A 13,549-nucleotide genomic window follows, 5' to 3' on the forward strand; every position below is an offset into this window, starting at 1 on the left:
GGAGGATTTGGGGCATTGTCTCCTGCTTCTTCTTTCTTCTTCCCTCACTCCATTTCAGCAGTGATGGTGGCATAAAGTAGTTTAAAGAGATTGGGTCAAAGTAGAGATGACCTCTTTAGTATAAGTGATAGGAATTGGCAAATAATGATAAATAAAGAATACGTAGCAATTAGTATAAAAGATAGAGACAACCCAGTGTGGGAGGAGTTGAGGAGTCACCAGATGCCCGAGCAGCTGCACAGACCTTTGCTGGGCACTGAGAAATTTGTAAGATAAGAAACAATAAACAAAGCGTGCAGCCTTGAAAATCAGAACCTGAAGGCTCCGTCTCTTTTTTGCGTTTGGCTCAGAGCTTTGCAGAGGGCAAAAATACTCTAAAACCACCTGAATCTCGGAGAAAAAACCCAAGAGGGAGTCAGCAGTTTCCAGGAAGAGAACAGGATTTGAAGAATTTCCTGAAACAAAAAGAAAAATGTAAAAAATTCCTAATAATTTCAGACGACTACTCAGAATAATATGTTTACACTTAGGACAACTTTAATCTCCATATTCTTCAGTGTATGTTATGAGAAATATATTCTTGATACCTCCAGGCACAAATTATCTCCGTATGCTATGCTCCAAGAAAAGGTGAAATGTCCTTTACTTCACCAGGCTCCCTACGGAAAGGGAACCAACCTGGAAACACAGTGATTTCATTTGCAGTAGACCTTCCATTTTTAATGTGTATTAGGAATAATTCTTAACTGATCAGAACTAAGATATAGCTTTAGATCAACATGGGAAACCAAGCGCCTCTCTGATAGCCCAAACCATGTCTCTTTCCTCGCTTGCCTTGAAGAGCAGTGAGTGGGTCAGCCTGCTCTCTGCAGCCTCTATCCAAGCACTCAGTGCCACCGAGTTCAGTTCAAACTCAGCAACATCCCCTCTACCACGTTAACTGCACAGTGATCCAACTGCCAGCAGTGTCTGCCACACAAATTCACTCATATTATAAACCTCATTGCCTGATACAGTCTGCAGTGGTCAAAAAGATACATGTACAGTTCACTTCATGTATTTTTAGTAAGCTTTCTTGTACTTTCTCAATTTAAAAGGAAAAAATTAAAGTGACAATAGAAGGTGAAGAGAAGTAGATGTTGGCATTATTATGTGGGCACAAATTACATTGAATGTTAATTTCAATATCTATCACTGATTATTCCCACCATATTATTCTTATCTAGAAATAATTAGCGAGCATCCTCCTGAGAATAGCAATCCTAGCGCTTCTCTTGGCTACATTAAAATTACTCTAGCTTTACACAAATGTAGCTACACAAAGGATTGCCATCATTGCCTACAGTTTTAAAACTCTTCTAGCCTGCAGAGTGAGCACAGTTTTTCAATACAAGATATCCAGAACTGATTTCCTTGGGAATTACAGAGCATAAAAACTGAAGACAGATACACACTTAGCAGTAAGCCCAAGATTACATGTTTGTACTGATAACAGAGAAGTAATAAAAAGAAGCAAATACGTAGCTTAAACTTTGAGCATATGGAACAAGGATGCTTGTGGAGAGGGAACTCAATTATTTAGTGAAATGGCATTTTCAAAGTAGAAAGCATGTCCTTTTCATGCCCTGATGTTTTTACCCTACTACTTGTTTCTTTGGTTCATTTTCAACCCCCACCTGCTCCTGGAGCTGCAGACAGACCTAGCCATCAAAGGCTTCAAGATCAGCCTAACAAGCCAGGAAACTTTGGTCCTTTCCCTGCTGCAGCTGGCTGCTTCTGCAGGTAATTGGTCTTTCTTAGTGCTGAACACAAGGAGCTGATTTTGCCAGCTTTATTCAGCTTTATCTTAGAAAAGTGCACTTACCATGAAAATACACTCAAATACACGAAAAAACAGCAAAACACCCCAATCTTAAAGGGAGACCTATGAAAATTCTGCCACTTCTGATCCTTGAGGAACTTCATGCATTTTAAAACTCTCTGTGCCTGTTTCTAGTATTGCCAGGAACTGTCAGAGTATTTAAGATGAGGAACCATGGAGTTAAAGCTATATCTGAAACATAAGCTGCTATATTCACTTTTATTCAGCTAACTGGCCTTTGGGAACCAACACAGTTCTTAGGTAACCAATTCTCTCTTAGGTATGGAAGAGAGAGGAGATAGTGGTGGTGCCTCTTATGGTGAGGAGATAATGGTGGTGCCATTATCTTGTGGCTACAGCTGCATGTGGAGCAGGGGAGCCCTAAACTCTAACTTGTCCCTCTTTTGTGTGGGTTTGAACCTTTCTCCCTGAATGCATGCTCTAACTACCAGCATTCTAAATATATTCTAAAATGTATTTTAGTTGAGAGTTTTCTTGCCCACACATATCAAAGTAATCTTGATCTGCCTGAAAAATGTGAAAATGCTAATGAAAAAAGAAGGTGGGGTTCTGTTTTACATTAAACTGAAGATAAAACCATATCTCACCTTTGAAGTCCACTTGACTGTTCTGGAAAGGTTGGAACCAGTAATTTACTAGTCACAACTGTTATCTCTGAAACCTGGACAAGCTATTTCTGGATTTCTGTTCAAACAGTGTGACAACCTTGTCTTGATTATACTCATTCACATTTGCATTTGAATATACAGAATTGATACTATACCCTTCCACAGCACATATCACAAATCCACAAATTTCTACTTTCTCCAGCAACTCATAAATCTACCTGTCTCAGAGCATCCTTCTCAAGGGCATGCCAAGACCTGACCTCTCTCCATTTTTCAGGAGGAGGTGATTTGCAGACACTCATCAAGTCAATTTGCTGTATCTGGCTCCAAACCTCCCAAATTATTAACCGTTCTTACGTAACCTTACTTCTAAACTCTGTCTTATCTTTCATTACAGCAAGGATATAAATTTAGCAAATGAGGTCTCCAACAGTAGATTGCTTCAGTCTTAGCAAAGGAAATGTAACAGGTCTGGTCAAGTCATGAGAACATGCCCTTCCTAATTTTGCCCTCCTGTCCAAACTAAGCACAATCTCATATCAATCTCAAAGGACACGGTAGCAGGAGAGGTCAAATAACTACTCTTAATCAGAAAGTAAGAAACAAAGGCACAGAAAAAAAGTGCATGGAATGGGCTCATTTTAGCCGATCTCCTGCAGCTGGATAAATACCAGGGAACAAAACACAACCATCCCCTGGTGGAGGGGGAGATGGCAAACATAGGCACCCTGCCATTTCTGGGATATATGCTTTATACCAAGACATCTTTTTGGAGTATGAGGGAGCAAAGTACAGTTTGGTCAACACTGTCAGTAAATGATTGTCAGTAAATCTAGGTCTAATCCATGGAAATAGAGCCAGCTGGGAGCTTTTTGAAGACATGTGTTGTATTATCAGTGCTATTTGTAGAACTGGGTAATTTAGTCAGATTTCTGAATCCAGACTTTGTGATTTCCTTCCTTTACTCATTATTCATGCAACATTTCTTGACATCTCAAAATGAATAGAAGAAAATCTTTTGTCACAATTTTGTTTTCAAAAAGAGTCAAAAAACCCATAAAGTGGTAGAAACAGGATGTTTTTAGAGATCCTGATACAAACATTTTGTGTATTTGTTGAAAACTGAACATTTTAAAAATCTTTAGTCATGACAGGAAAATTATTTGAGAACTCAGTGATTTTGAGATGGAAGGCATTTCCTCTCCTAGTTCCAGTAAGTCAATTGTTCAGAATACAACAGCTATTTTATAATTTTCCATTGCACATTCCATTCCTCTCACACCCAAATTCAAATACATCAAACCAACTTCAAATCTTTTCTAAACACACATTTTGTACTACATATTTAATATGTATTAACTTTAGTTATCAAGCCAAAGGAAAAACATCACAAATTCCTTTTGCTGGTTCCTCCAGTTGTCATCATACACCCAGCTTAAATCCCAGCACACTTTGCAGCCACTCAAGCTCTAGAAACGTTGACAGTCTAGACCTTTTCTTCTTTCCAGTTCCACACATTTTTGATCCCCTTTCACTCTCTGCCAGCTCCCCTACAAGGGAAGGAAAGGCACAAAATATCCCCAAGAATATAAGTGAAAAAGTGAAAACACAGGACCTCATCCCAGCAGACACTAGGACATGAGATTTACGGCTGAATCGGCAGAAGATTTCAGTCCTAAAAGATCCAGTTAAACTCTAGAGAGAAATTTTTAACTGGCCTTTCTCCCTCCCCTTCAACTTTCATTTCTCAGCAAAGTTCACCTGCACTTTGAGAACTAAACCAGAGCAATTAGCTTTTAGCCTTGTCTTTTATAACTAATTGCCCTTAAGGCAACTGCAAGGATTCCCAGGTGTCAGCTTTCTGTGGTGTTTATGAAAGTCCCAGAAGAGAGCAAGCAAAGACACTAAAATAGGAAAGTTCTTCAGCAGACGTAGAGAGAAAAAGAGAGCTTAAAAAGGCAATGAGGTATGATCATTAATTTTCTATGTATATCACGTTTACTCACTGAATTATACAATGTGATAGCATTACAAGAAAAAAATCTTCTTAAATGTAAGGACTAAAAAACTTCTCCAATTTCTTCAACCCTACAATGACCCTTAATTGGTGCTTGAAATCCTTTAGCCACCAATTTAATTATATTTCTAATGCCCTTGAGAATGTTTTCCTTTATTTATTTTAACTGGCTTTTTTCTTCTATCTTGACATTAATCTAAGAAGACAATGTGGGGTTTTTTTGTCTGAAACAGAAGTCACCATACTTAATAGGAAACAATTTTCTGCTGTCTGGAAGGTGAAAATTTCCCTTCAAATCATTGTAGGTGAGCTCACCTCCATATGCCAGTAGGAGATGGCCACAGATGTGCTCTTCTACTGACATTTCCATCTGTTGGTTCGGTTTTTAGGTCCCTCCAGTGGTGTCTCAGTGGAGGGTGGTGCTGGGAACTCCATGACTTCCCAAAGGAGGAGTAGCTGAACTTTCTGAACCCACACTCTGCTGCTGCTGTCACTTAGTAACTTCCTGTGCATGCAAGAACATGCTCCTGACAAGTTTTCACCAAGAACAAAAGTCGTGTTTCCCAGTCTGAGGAACTTCAGAATTCTGCAGGGCTACAGATGCTGACTGAAACAGCATCTGTTTTCAGAAGCTAAGCTGATTGGGAGGGCCATCAAGAGGTGATTTGTAAGCCCCTGTTATTACAGAAATAGTCAAAGGTGTTAGACTTGTAAGCACCCCAAAATTTGGGACTTGCTACCATCAACCCAACAACTGCCTTGAAGTTTTCCTCACTGATCGTGGTTACCAGGGCACACCTCCCTCATTTTGCTATCAGTTTCAAAATCAAACTTTTCATCTTAATGGTTCTGGATGGTATCTGACCTACAGTAAGATGTCTTACTAGAAGCAATCGTGTTTGTCAAGTTTCCATGGCTCTATGCAGGGCAAACCCTTTATATATGATGTGAAGACTTCTATTTCTATGGAGGAAAACTTAAAGAACAGAAATGTAACAAATGTAAGAAAAAATGTAACAAAAGATATTTGACCATTTGTGACACTGTAGATCATTTTGTGTGCTCAGTAACTTGCTTCAGATTAATTAGCAATCTTTGAGTGGTCCTGCTAAGAAGCTGGCAAACTAGAATGCATTGTTTTGCTTTGGTGCCCATATTTCACAGTGCACTGTTAATGCCTTTTTATTTGTATTTATTTTTTTTTTTTGCTCCCTTGTTTTGTTTTATAAGTGTTCAGAGTACTGCACAGCATTATGGTACACTATCATTTTTCAAGCCATTAAATGTTAACTTCATTTTCTTGTGTGAATTATGCTTTGCTCTTTTAGTTTTGTAATGAAAAGTAAGTACAGGTTATGCAAGCAATAACCCCTGTGTAAGCAGCAGCTATCTTTTTAAACGGTTTATTATGCCACAGTCTGGTACTCCATTAAATATAGATTACAGACTGTTGAATAAATGAATATCAACTAAGCAGCCCCATCCTTCTGTACATATCAATGCAAATAATGAATCATGGCACCTCATGAAAATGTATAACCCAGAAGAGTGGGTCAAGAAGTAATTACACATTTGTCTTATCTCATGCTTCTTGCTCAAACCAGGAAAATACATTTGTGATGGTTAGGGGACACTAAGAAAGCTCTTGCAACCTGTTTTTCCTGGAAGGTGAAAAAGTATTCTTTCTCACAGTTTTATGTAGATGTGCTTGGATTTCCAAGTATTTCTTATACTACCTTTGAAAAAGATGCTTTCATAGTTAAGAATCTGCATTGAAAAATGTAGATTTGTATTCATATCTCATCTCTTCCTCAGACCTCCTGCGTTACTAGTAAGAGTAACTGAATGGCTCAGTTTGGGAAATTATCAAAAATTATCAGGAGGTAATTATCAAAATAAATGGGTCAGTGTATGCATTTGAGGTTATATTATACAATGTGTACAAAATCTAATTATTTACATACTATAAACCTAGAAAATGGACATCAAATTGGGACAGAAAACATGATTATGATACTCTTTAGAAATAGGAATTATTAAAACTGATATTGATTAACGATAACTGAAGAGACTGAAATTCAAATTATGTTGCTTAAAGTCAAAGTAGATTAGCCTGTTACATACAGAACAGATTAAAAGTGGAATAAACTAATCATTGGGTTATTAAAATAATACCACTAACGTGAGTTGTATATCATGAAGTTATCTTTAGCAGCTCAGGAGGAATTATCTGCTGATCCCAGCTGGAATAAACGGACTCTGAGAAGAGCCTATATCAGCAGAGGGAAAAAATAAGCCAAATTATTAACTTGCTTAAATACCTTGTGCTCATGTTTTCCAAGGCAAGTTTTTGGCTGCTGAAAACCATCACAATTCCTCTGATTTTCATGTGGACATGCTTATTTACCCTGTTTGTGAAAATGTATTTAGAATCATGAAGTCTCCTCAGCTGACAGGGACCCACAGGATCATGGAATCCAACTCCTGGCCCTGCACAGAACAACCCAAGAGCCACACCATGTGCCCAAGAGCATTGTCCAAACACTTCTTGAACTCTGTCAGGCTTGGTGCTGTGACCCCTTCCGTGGGGTCACAATGCCCAGCCACCCTCTGGGTGAAAAAGGATTTTCCTAATACCCAGCCCAAACTCCCTCTAACAGAGTTTCAGGCTGTTTCCTTGTGTCTTATAGGTGATCACCAGAGAGAAGAGCCCTCCACTTCTCCTCATGAAGAAGGTACTAATAATAATTAGATCTTCTCGCTAAATGAGTTTCATATTAAAAATCTAATAGTAGCCATATTTTTCCAGGAATTTCTAATGCTTCTGCCAGAAACCTGGGAGGAGATAAGTTCTGGTATGAGAACTGAAATATACTTGATGTTTTTGGCTTGCAGGTAGTTAGTTAATATTTTGTTAAAGGAAAAGACACCAAATTGTGGTTTTGTTTAGAAAGACACTATTCATGCAAGTAAGCTATATAATTACTGCATATGTGTTTCCTACCCTCCTCCTCCCAGCCTGATAAGGCAGTAAATGGCAGAACCAGGGAAGCCATTAGAAGGTAACTTCTGTGCAGTACAGGTCACAGGGTGACCCAGTTAATTTAGCACTGAGCACTTTTCAGATGTCAATATCCTCTTGAGTACCACAATGAAGATAGGGAGAAAGGGAGAAAAATGCTTATTGTTAAATGAGATTTTTATGTTTCCATGAAGCACTTGGACCCTGTCTTGGTGACTAGTGGGAAAAAAAGTCCAATTAGTTTTTTCTGCCTGTGTCAAATCAGTGTCCCAAAAATTGCTGAGAACCAAACACAAAAGCAAAGAATAAAAGAGCAAACTGGGAGAAAATAAAGCATTGGAACAATTCTATTGTCTGCCTATCAACCATTCCTTGTTACACAAGATATATACTATATTAGATATAGAATCTTTTGGAGTCACAAATATGGACTGGTAAAACCCATGAGTTCTATGACAATTTATGGCTCCAAAAATGAACCAGTGCTCTTATTCACTAAAAGAACATGAAGAAACCTAACTTAAATGTTCTCAATATTAGCTCCAAGCTATACATTTTAACAAGTGTGGGTTTTTTGTAGAACTCTTTTCTTCTAAGACCTCAAAATTTACTTAAATTTTGAGGAAAATGCCAGTATTCCTTGTGAAAGGCAGAGAAATTAAAACACAGAGAAGGAAAAAACAAGGTCACACAGTGCTCCAATTCCACCATTTGTTTTTTCACTCTACATCCTTGCCATGTGTGAGCACAGACTAGTGTTCAAAACACTGAGCCTTGTTCTTGGCCATGCACAACCAAGAAGCACAAATGAATATCCACATGCCTCATATCCTGTTTTACTTATATTGTTTCCAGGTGATTTTGTTCTGACTACAAGTATCTCCAACGCTATATGCTGGTAAATACTAGTACTCCCATTTCATAGAAATAAAATTTGGGTCTTTGTAAAGATAAACTCTTTAAGTAGGATAATAGAATGGATCTGTAGACCGGAATGAAAAGGTAGCAACTTAACATTCACTCTTTCTTCATCTTTGCAGTAAGCACATGTATTTCGTATGTGTATTGAGAAACCCATACATAGTTACATTGCACATGTGAAAATACACACCTGCTTATCTCTTAAGAAGTTAATAACTCCTCCTTGTTCTTCTTAAACACTACTAAAATGACGTTATTTTTGAATGATTGAAGGTGCTGTTTATATTAAGTGCTTGCAGTTTCACTTTCTTGGACACTCAGTGGTGTGGCGTGTGCAGCTGCAGGTAGGGCACATTCCTGGTAAAGGGACAATACTGAATTCAAAGTGTGTGTGACAACGGCAGGAGAAAGGTAATGATTTCTTTTATGATGGCTGATGCTATATTATTTCTTTGCAGCTTCTCAGGTCAGTATTGTAAAATGGTCAAGATGGGATCTTCCTCCCTAGGCCAGTGAGATGGCATCTGTATATTATGATTCACTTTGTTGCATATCCAGACATGATAAAAGTTAAGACATAAACCTGAGATTGAAAACAAAAGCAAATATCCTATCTAATGCACCACTCTTTTGTTTTATTAGCTAAAAGGTAGGGGTGTTTCTGGGAGCATTTAAATTTCCAGAGTGCAATAATTACAAAATGCAGCAAGCAGCAAATCTTCTAAGGGAAAGAAGAAATGTGAAAAGTAATGGCTAAATCAATAAACCTCAGTCCTGTAGTATGGTTAGTGTGCCTTATGTCAAATATCAATAATTGTTTATAACATGCAAAGATGTCTTCAGAATTCAAAAGATATGCAAAGAACCACATAACAAATGATGTACTTTATAGAGGTTTATAGAGGCAGTTCAGTTCCATGTTTAAACCAGGCTATTGAAAATGTCTCCAACAAGCACCAATGTCCTGCTACAGCCTACTTTCCAGGTCTGCCTGTACTTGGGGCACTTGTATGTAACCCAGCTGCCGGGTTTAGACCCAGCGTTCCACTTTACCCCCTCTACCCTGTTCTACCCACTCAAGAACATACATAGATCCTATATTAAGACCTAAATCTTAAGAATTGAGTTGAATTAAGAAGAGTGTCAAAGGTTTCCCAATGCTTAAGTCTGCAACAAATGTCCAAGTACAGATTTCAACAGGCCAAAATAGTCAGTTTAGCATCTGTTTGTGATGAGAGCTGTCTCTGTTTCCCTAGGCTCATTGTCACAGTGTTGGTCACCTGTCTAAGGCTAATCAGGATTTGAGCAAGTAGATACTGTGCAACTTGTCTGTTCCAAAGCATTCCCTCTATAAAAAGAATAAATGATGGTGCTCACTAGTGTCTAGTCAATCTGTCCACATTGCCTTTGGAAATCAGTGCTAGGGAAGTGCCTAAATAACACTGTAAATCTGAGCCAAAGCTGCTTTGGGTTCATCCAGATATTACCTAATGTCCCTCTAAAGACAAGCCACTTCAGTACCTACAAATTAGGCTGATCATAACACACGCAACATAATGAGCATTTCCCATTTAATTTTCAGTCCCATATTCCAGAATATATTTCAGATGTTCCGTGCTTACATGGCTGCAGTGCCCAAAGGCACAAGTCATCTTTTAAGCTCTATTGTGCTAAGAGTTATTCAAACACTCAGAGGGCCTTTTCCCACACACCTTATGAGCCTAGAATGCAAGCACTCTACACAGGCTGGAAAAATATGGTTACAGTCACATACATAAAGATTGATATATTGATATTTCGTGTTTTATATAAAGATAGAAAAATAAATGTAACTGCCAATAAACTGAATCTGTTATTCATCAAGTTCTCTCATTTGTTTCCCAATTTTAATGCAGAGGGGACGCTGGGGGAGAGATTTGCAATAAAAACAGCTGTCACAGTCACTTTCTGCATCAGCTGAGGAAGCTCTCTAATGTGATATGCCAGACAGTACATTACACGTCGATAAAATAAGGGCACATAATTCAAAATATGCCATACCCTTTTTAGCTAAGACTGCTAACCAGGTCCTAATTTCTAGCTGTCTTCTGCAGTGTTGGAGCATTCTTAGGAAATAATTTCTGTACATATGGTTCCACTGACAACACATACCCTGCTCCATTTGCGGCCTCATTCATATGCCTGAATGCTCAAAAAGTGTTTGATGAAAGTACTCTCATGTTGCAAAATCTGGAAAGACTGTTGTCGTTTAACAAAGACCTCTAATGCCAGAACTGGAATGAAGTTGCAGGATATAATATGCTTAGTCTAGAAATAATTTCATTCACCTCAATTTGCCCTCCCTGAAATATGAAAGTTTCCTTAAATTTTATTTGCCACATGTAACAAAACTTCCAAAAATGGCTATTTGCAAGGACTTAAAGAACACAGTTGCCTTTCTCAGGCAAGTTTACCCCCTCTATAGTTCCTCGAGAGGAACTTGCTATAGAATGATAAGCCACCACAAGAACAATTCAGAGAAGCACAGAAGGGAGGAATTTGCAGCAGGAAGACATTAATTCCAGGCCTAGCAGAGGTAAGATCGGGTTAGCACATTCACGTTAACACATCCGGACAAAAATTTCCACTCCGGCAAATTGTAGGAAAGAAAACAACTCCCATACACGTCACCCCAAGTTATGGGAATGGCACCCATGACCACCCTGTGGATGCCCAGAATTTGGACTGAGTAAAGGTGGCAGCTCAGAACACTCTGGGACCCACAGCAGCAAAGAGCCCAGGGTGAAGAAGGATGAATGAGACACCGCTGGATCCCCAGATGGTGACTGTGTCCTGCTTCATCTCTCTCCATTTTCACTGCAAGTCCAGAAGGAAGCAGGATTCCTATTACGCCTCTGCTTCAGACACACTTGGATACCAAATTGCTTTCCTGTGTCTGTCCAGCAGCAGCTCTAGGGGTCCTTTAAATAACATATGACAGAATTGGGATGACTATAAACCCAAAACATGAAACCCAGATTAGTGTAGCAATTCTACTGCACAGCTGGGGGAGGAAAAAAAAACAAAACCAAACCCAGACACAAAATCTCTCAAGAAAGTTTGAAAAAGATAGGCCAAAGTTGCTGGAGTAATTTGGCATGAGGGAACGGGAGGAGAAAAATCTAATTATGAATTGGCAGGTATTTGAACCAGTGAACCCAGGAAATATTTTGTTTTGCATGAGAGAGAGAGAGCTGGGAACTATGAAAAATATCTGGTCTTTGTAATGATATTACATTATTAATTAGAGATAACAGAGATCTCAAAATGCTTCTTCATTTTTTTGTAATTCTCATGAGTTTGCTATTTTAACTCGGCTCTATGAGCAAATTTTAGACTGTTGAGAAAGAACCAAACCCCTTTCTAAACATAACTTTGGTTTTTTGGGGTCCCTATTTGTGCCATTTGCTCTGGAGGTTTCTTCAACTGGGTAAAAAGAGTAAAGATGAAATATATTTTTCTGGTTTATCCATAAATGACATATAGACAGGCTTGCCTAAAATGTACAAACAAGGTGATTTTTTAAATCTATAATATGTATTTCTTTCTTGCATTTTCTTATTATGACATTGAAGTGTTTCTACAACCTTTTCAACTTTCTAAGATTCTATTTAGATACTACAGCATCAGCAAACTTTTGCTGCTATTCTAGGATTTGCAGACAATAGAAATTTTTGTATCTCATGTGTCAACAGCTTAATAAATATCGTTGCTTTCAATTCATAACTTCTGAGTATTCTTCTAACTAATCTTTTTTAATATTGGACTATTTAAAAATATTCCAGTGTTTATGAAATATTCTGCTTCATTGTGTGTTATTTTCTTACAGTGAATGACAGCTCATTGCTTTAATATTCTATGCAAACTGAATCCATTAAAAAAAATTACACATGAACTGCTTACATAATTTTAAACTAATTACACCATAACTATTATTAAATGATTCCTGCATTATATTACTCCCCTAAAAATGCAATTCTATTATTCAGCTCTTATTTTGCTATCATAAAATATATTTCTCAATAGATGCCATTTAAATCTTTGACAAGACTCTGAGGACGGATTTGCAATTAAAAGGGAAGATTAAGAACTTTAGACTAATATTTAATGTTAGTACTTACTGCAAGACAACATTCCTAGATTCCTATACCCTTGAACTGAGATTTAAAGATCCTAATAATAGGAATAAAGAATTGTTAGCACTGCAGTTTGACCTGCACATGTACTCTAAGCCAACACTGGAAGATCATGGGCTAACCACAGAGATTTTCTAGAGCCTGCTGAGACCCTTCATTATGAAGTTTTAAATGAGAACAGTATTACCGAAAAACAGACTACTGTAGGATGTCTTATCCTGGATATCTTATGGATGACTCCTCAAAATGGAACAATTTTTTTTTTTTTTTTCATTTAAAAAGCCTAGTTTTGCAAAGGCAGTAATATCTAATGCTGCTAAAAGTATATCAGAAAAAACTTTCACAGTCATAGTTAACTGCAAAACTTATTAAAGCTGGTATTTTGTATTGACCAAAAAAAAAAAAAAAAAAAAATCCATCTAGTCAAGCAAGCAGCTGTGACAGTGATTAGGAAAGTATTTTATTGCAGGTACCTAAAATTGCTTAGAGAGATCCAGGATTGCCAAAGGATTTTTTTCTCTTTTTAATTTTTTTTTTCTTCTTTTCTCTGGGTATTCAGCCATTCTCCTTAAGAAGACTCTCTCATTTCCTAGTTCCCAGTGGAAAATATGCAGGAAATGAGAAATATTTAAATTGCGCTTAATTTCTCCTTTCTGTCCGTGATAGTTTTTTGTGTCCCCCAAACTTGTTTCTGTAACTCAGAGCCAAAGCCTAGGTCTCCAGCAGTGAGCCAGGGGGAAATGTTAACCTAAATTGTCTTTGACCCATCAATCTCTGCCTGCAGTTTGCTACATCTTTCCCTTTCCTGGCTGGCCCTCCCTGAGCCCTGCTAAGGTAGAGGCATAGAGAAAAAGTTTTGTTTTCACTTGGTTTTTGGTGAAAGTTAAAGAAGCAATGGTAAATGTATCAGTGTGTGTGTGAACC

The sequence above is a fragment of the Hirundo rustica genome, chromosome 7 (genome assembly GCF_015227805.2).
Source record: "Hirundo rustica isolate bHirRus1 chromosome 7, bHirRus1.pri.v3, whole genome shotgun sequence".
Taxonomy (NCBI): Eukaryota; Metazoa; Chordata; class Aves; order Passeriformes; family Hirundinidae; genus Hirundo; species Hirundo rustica.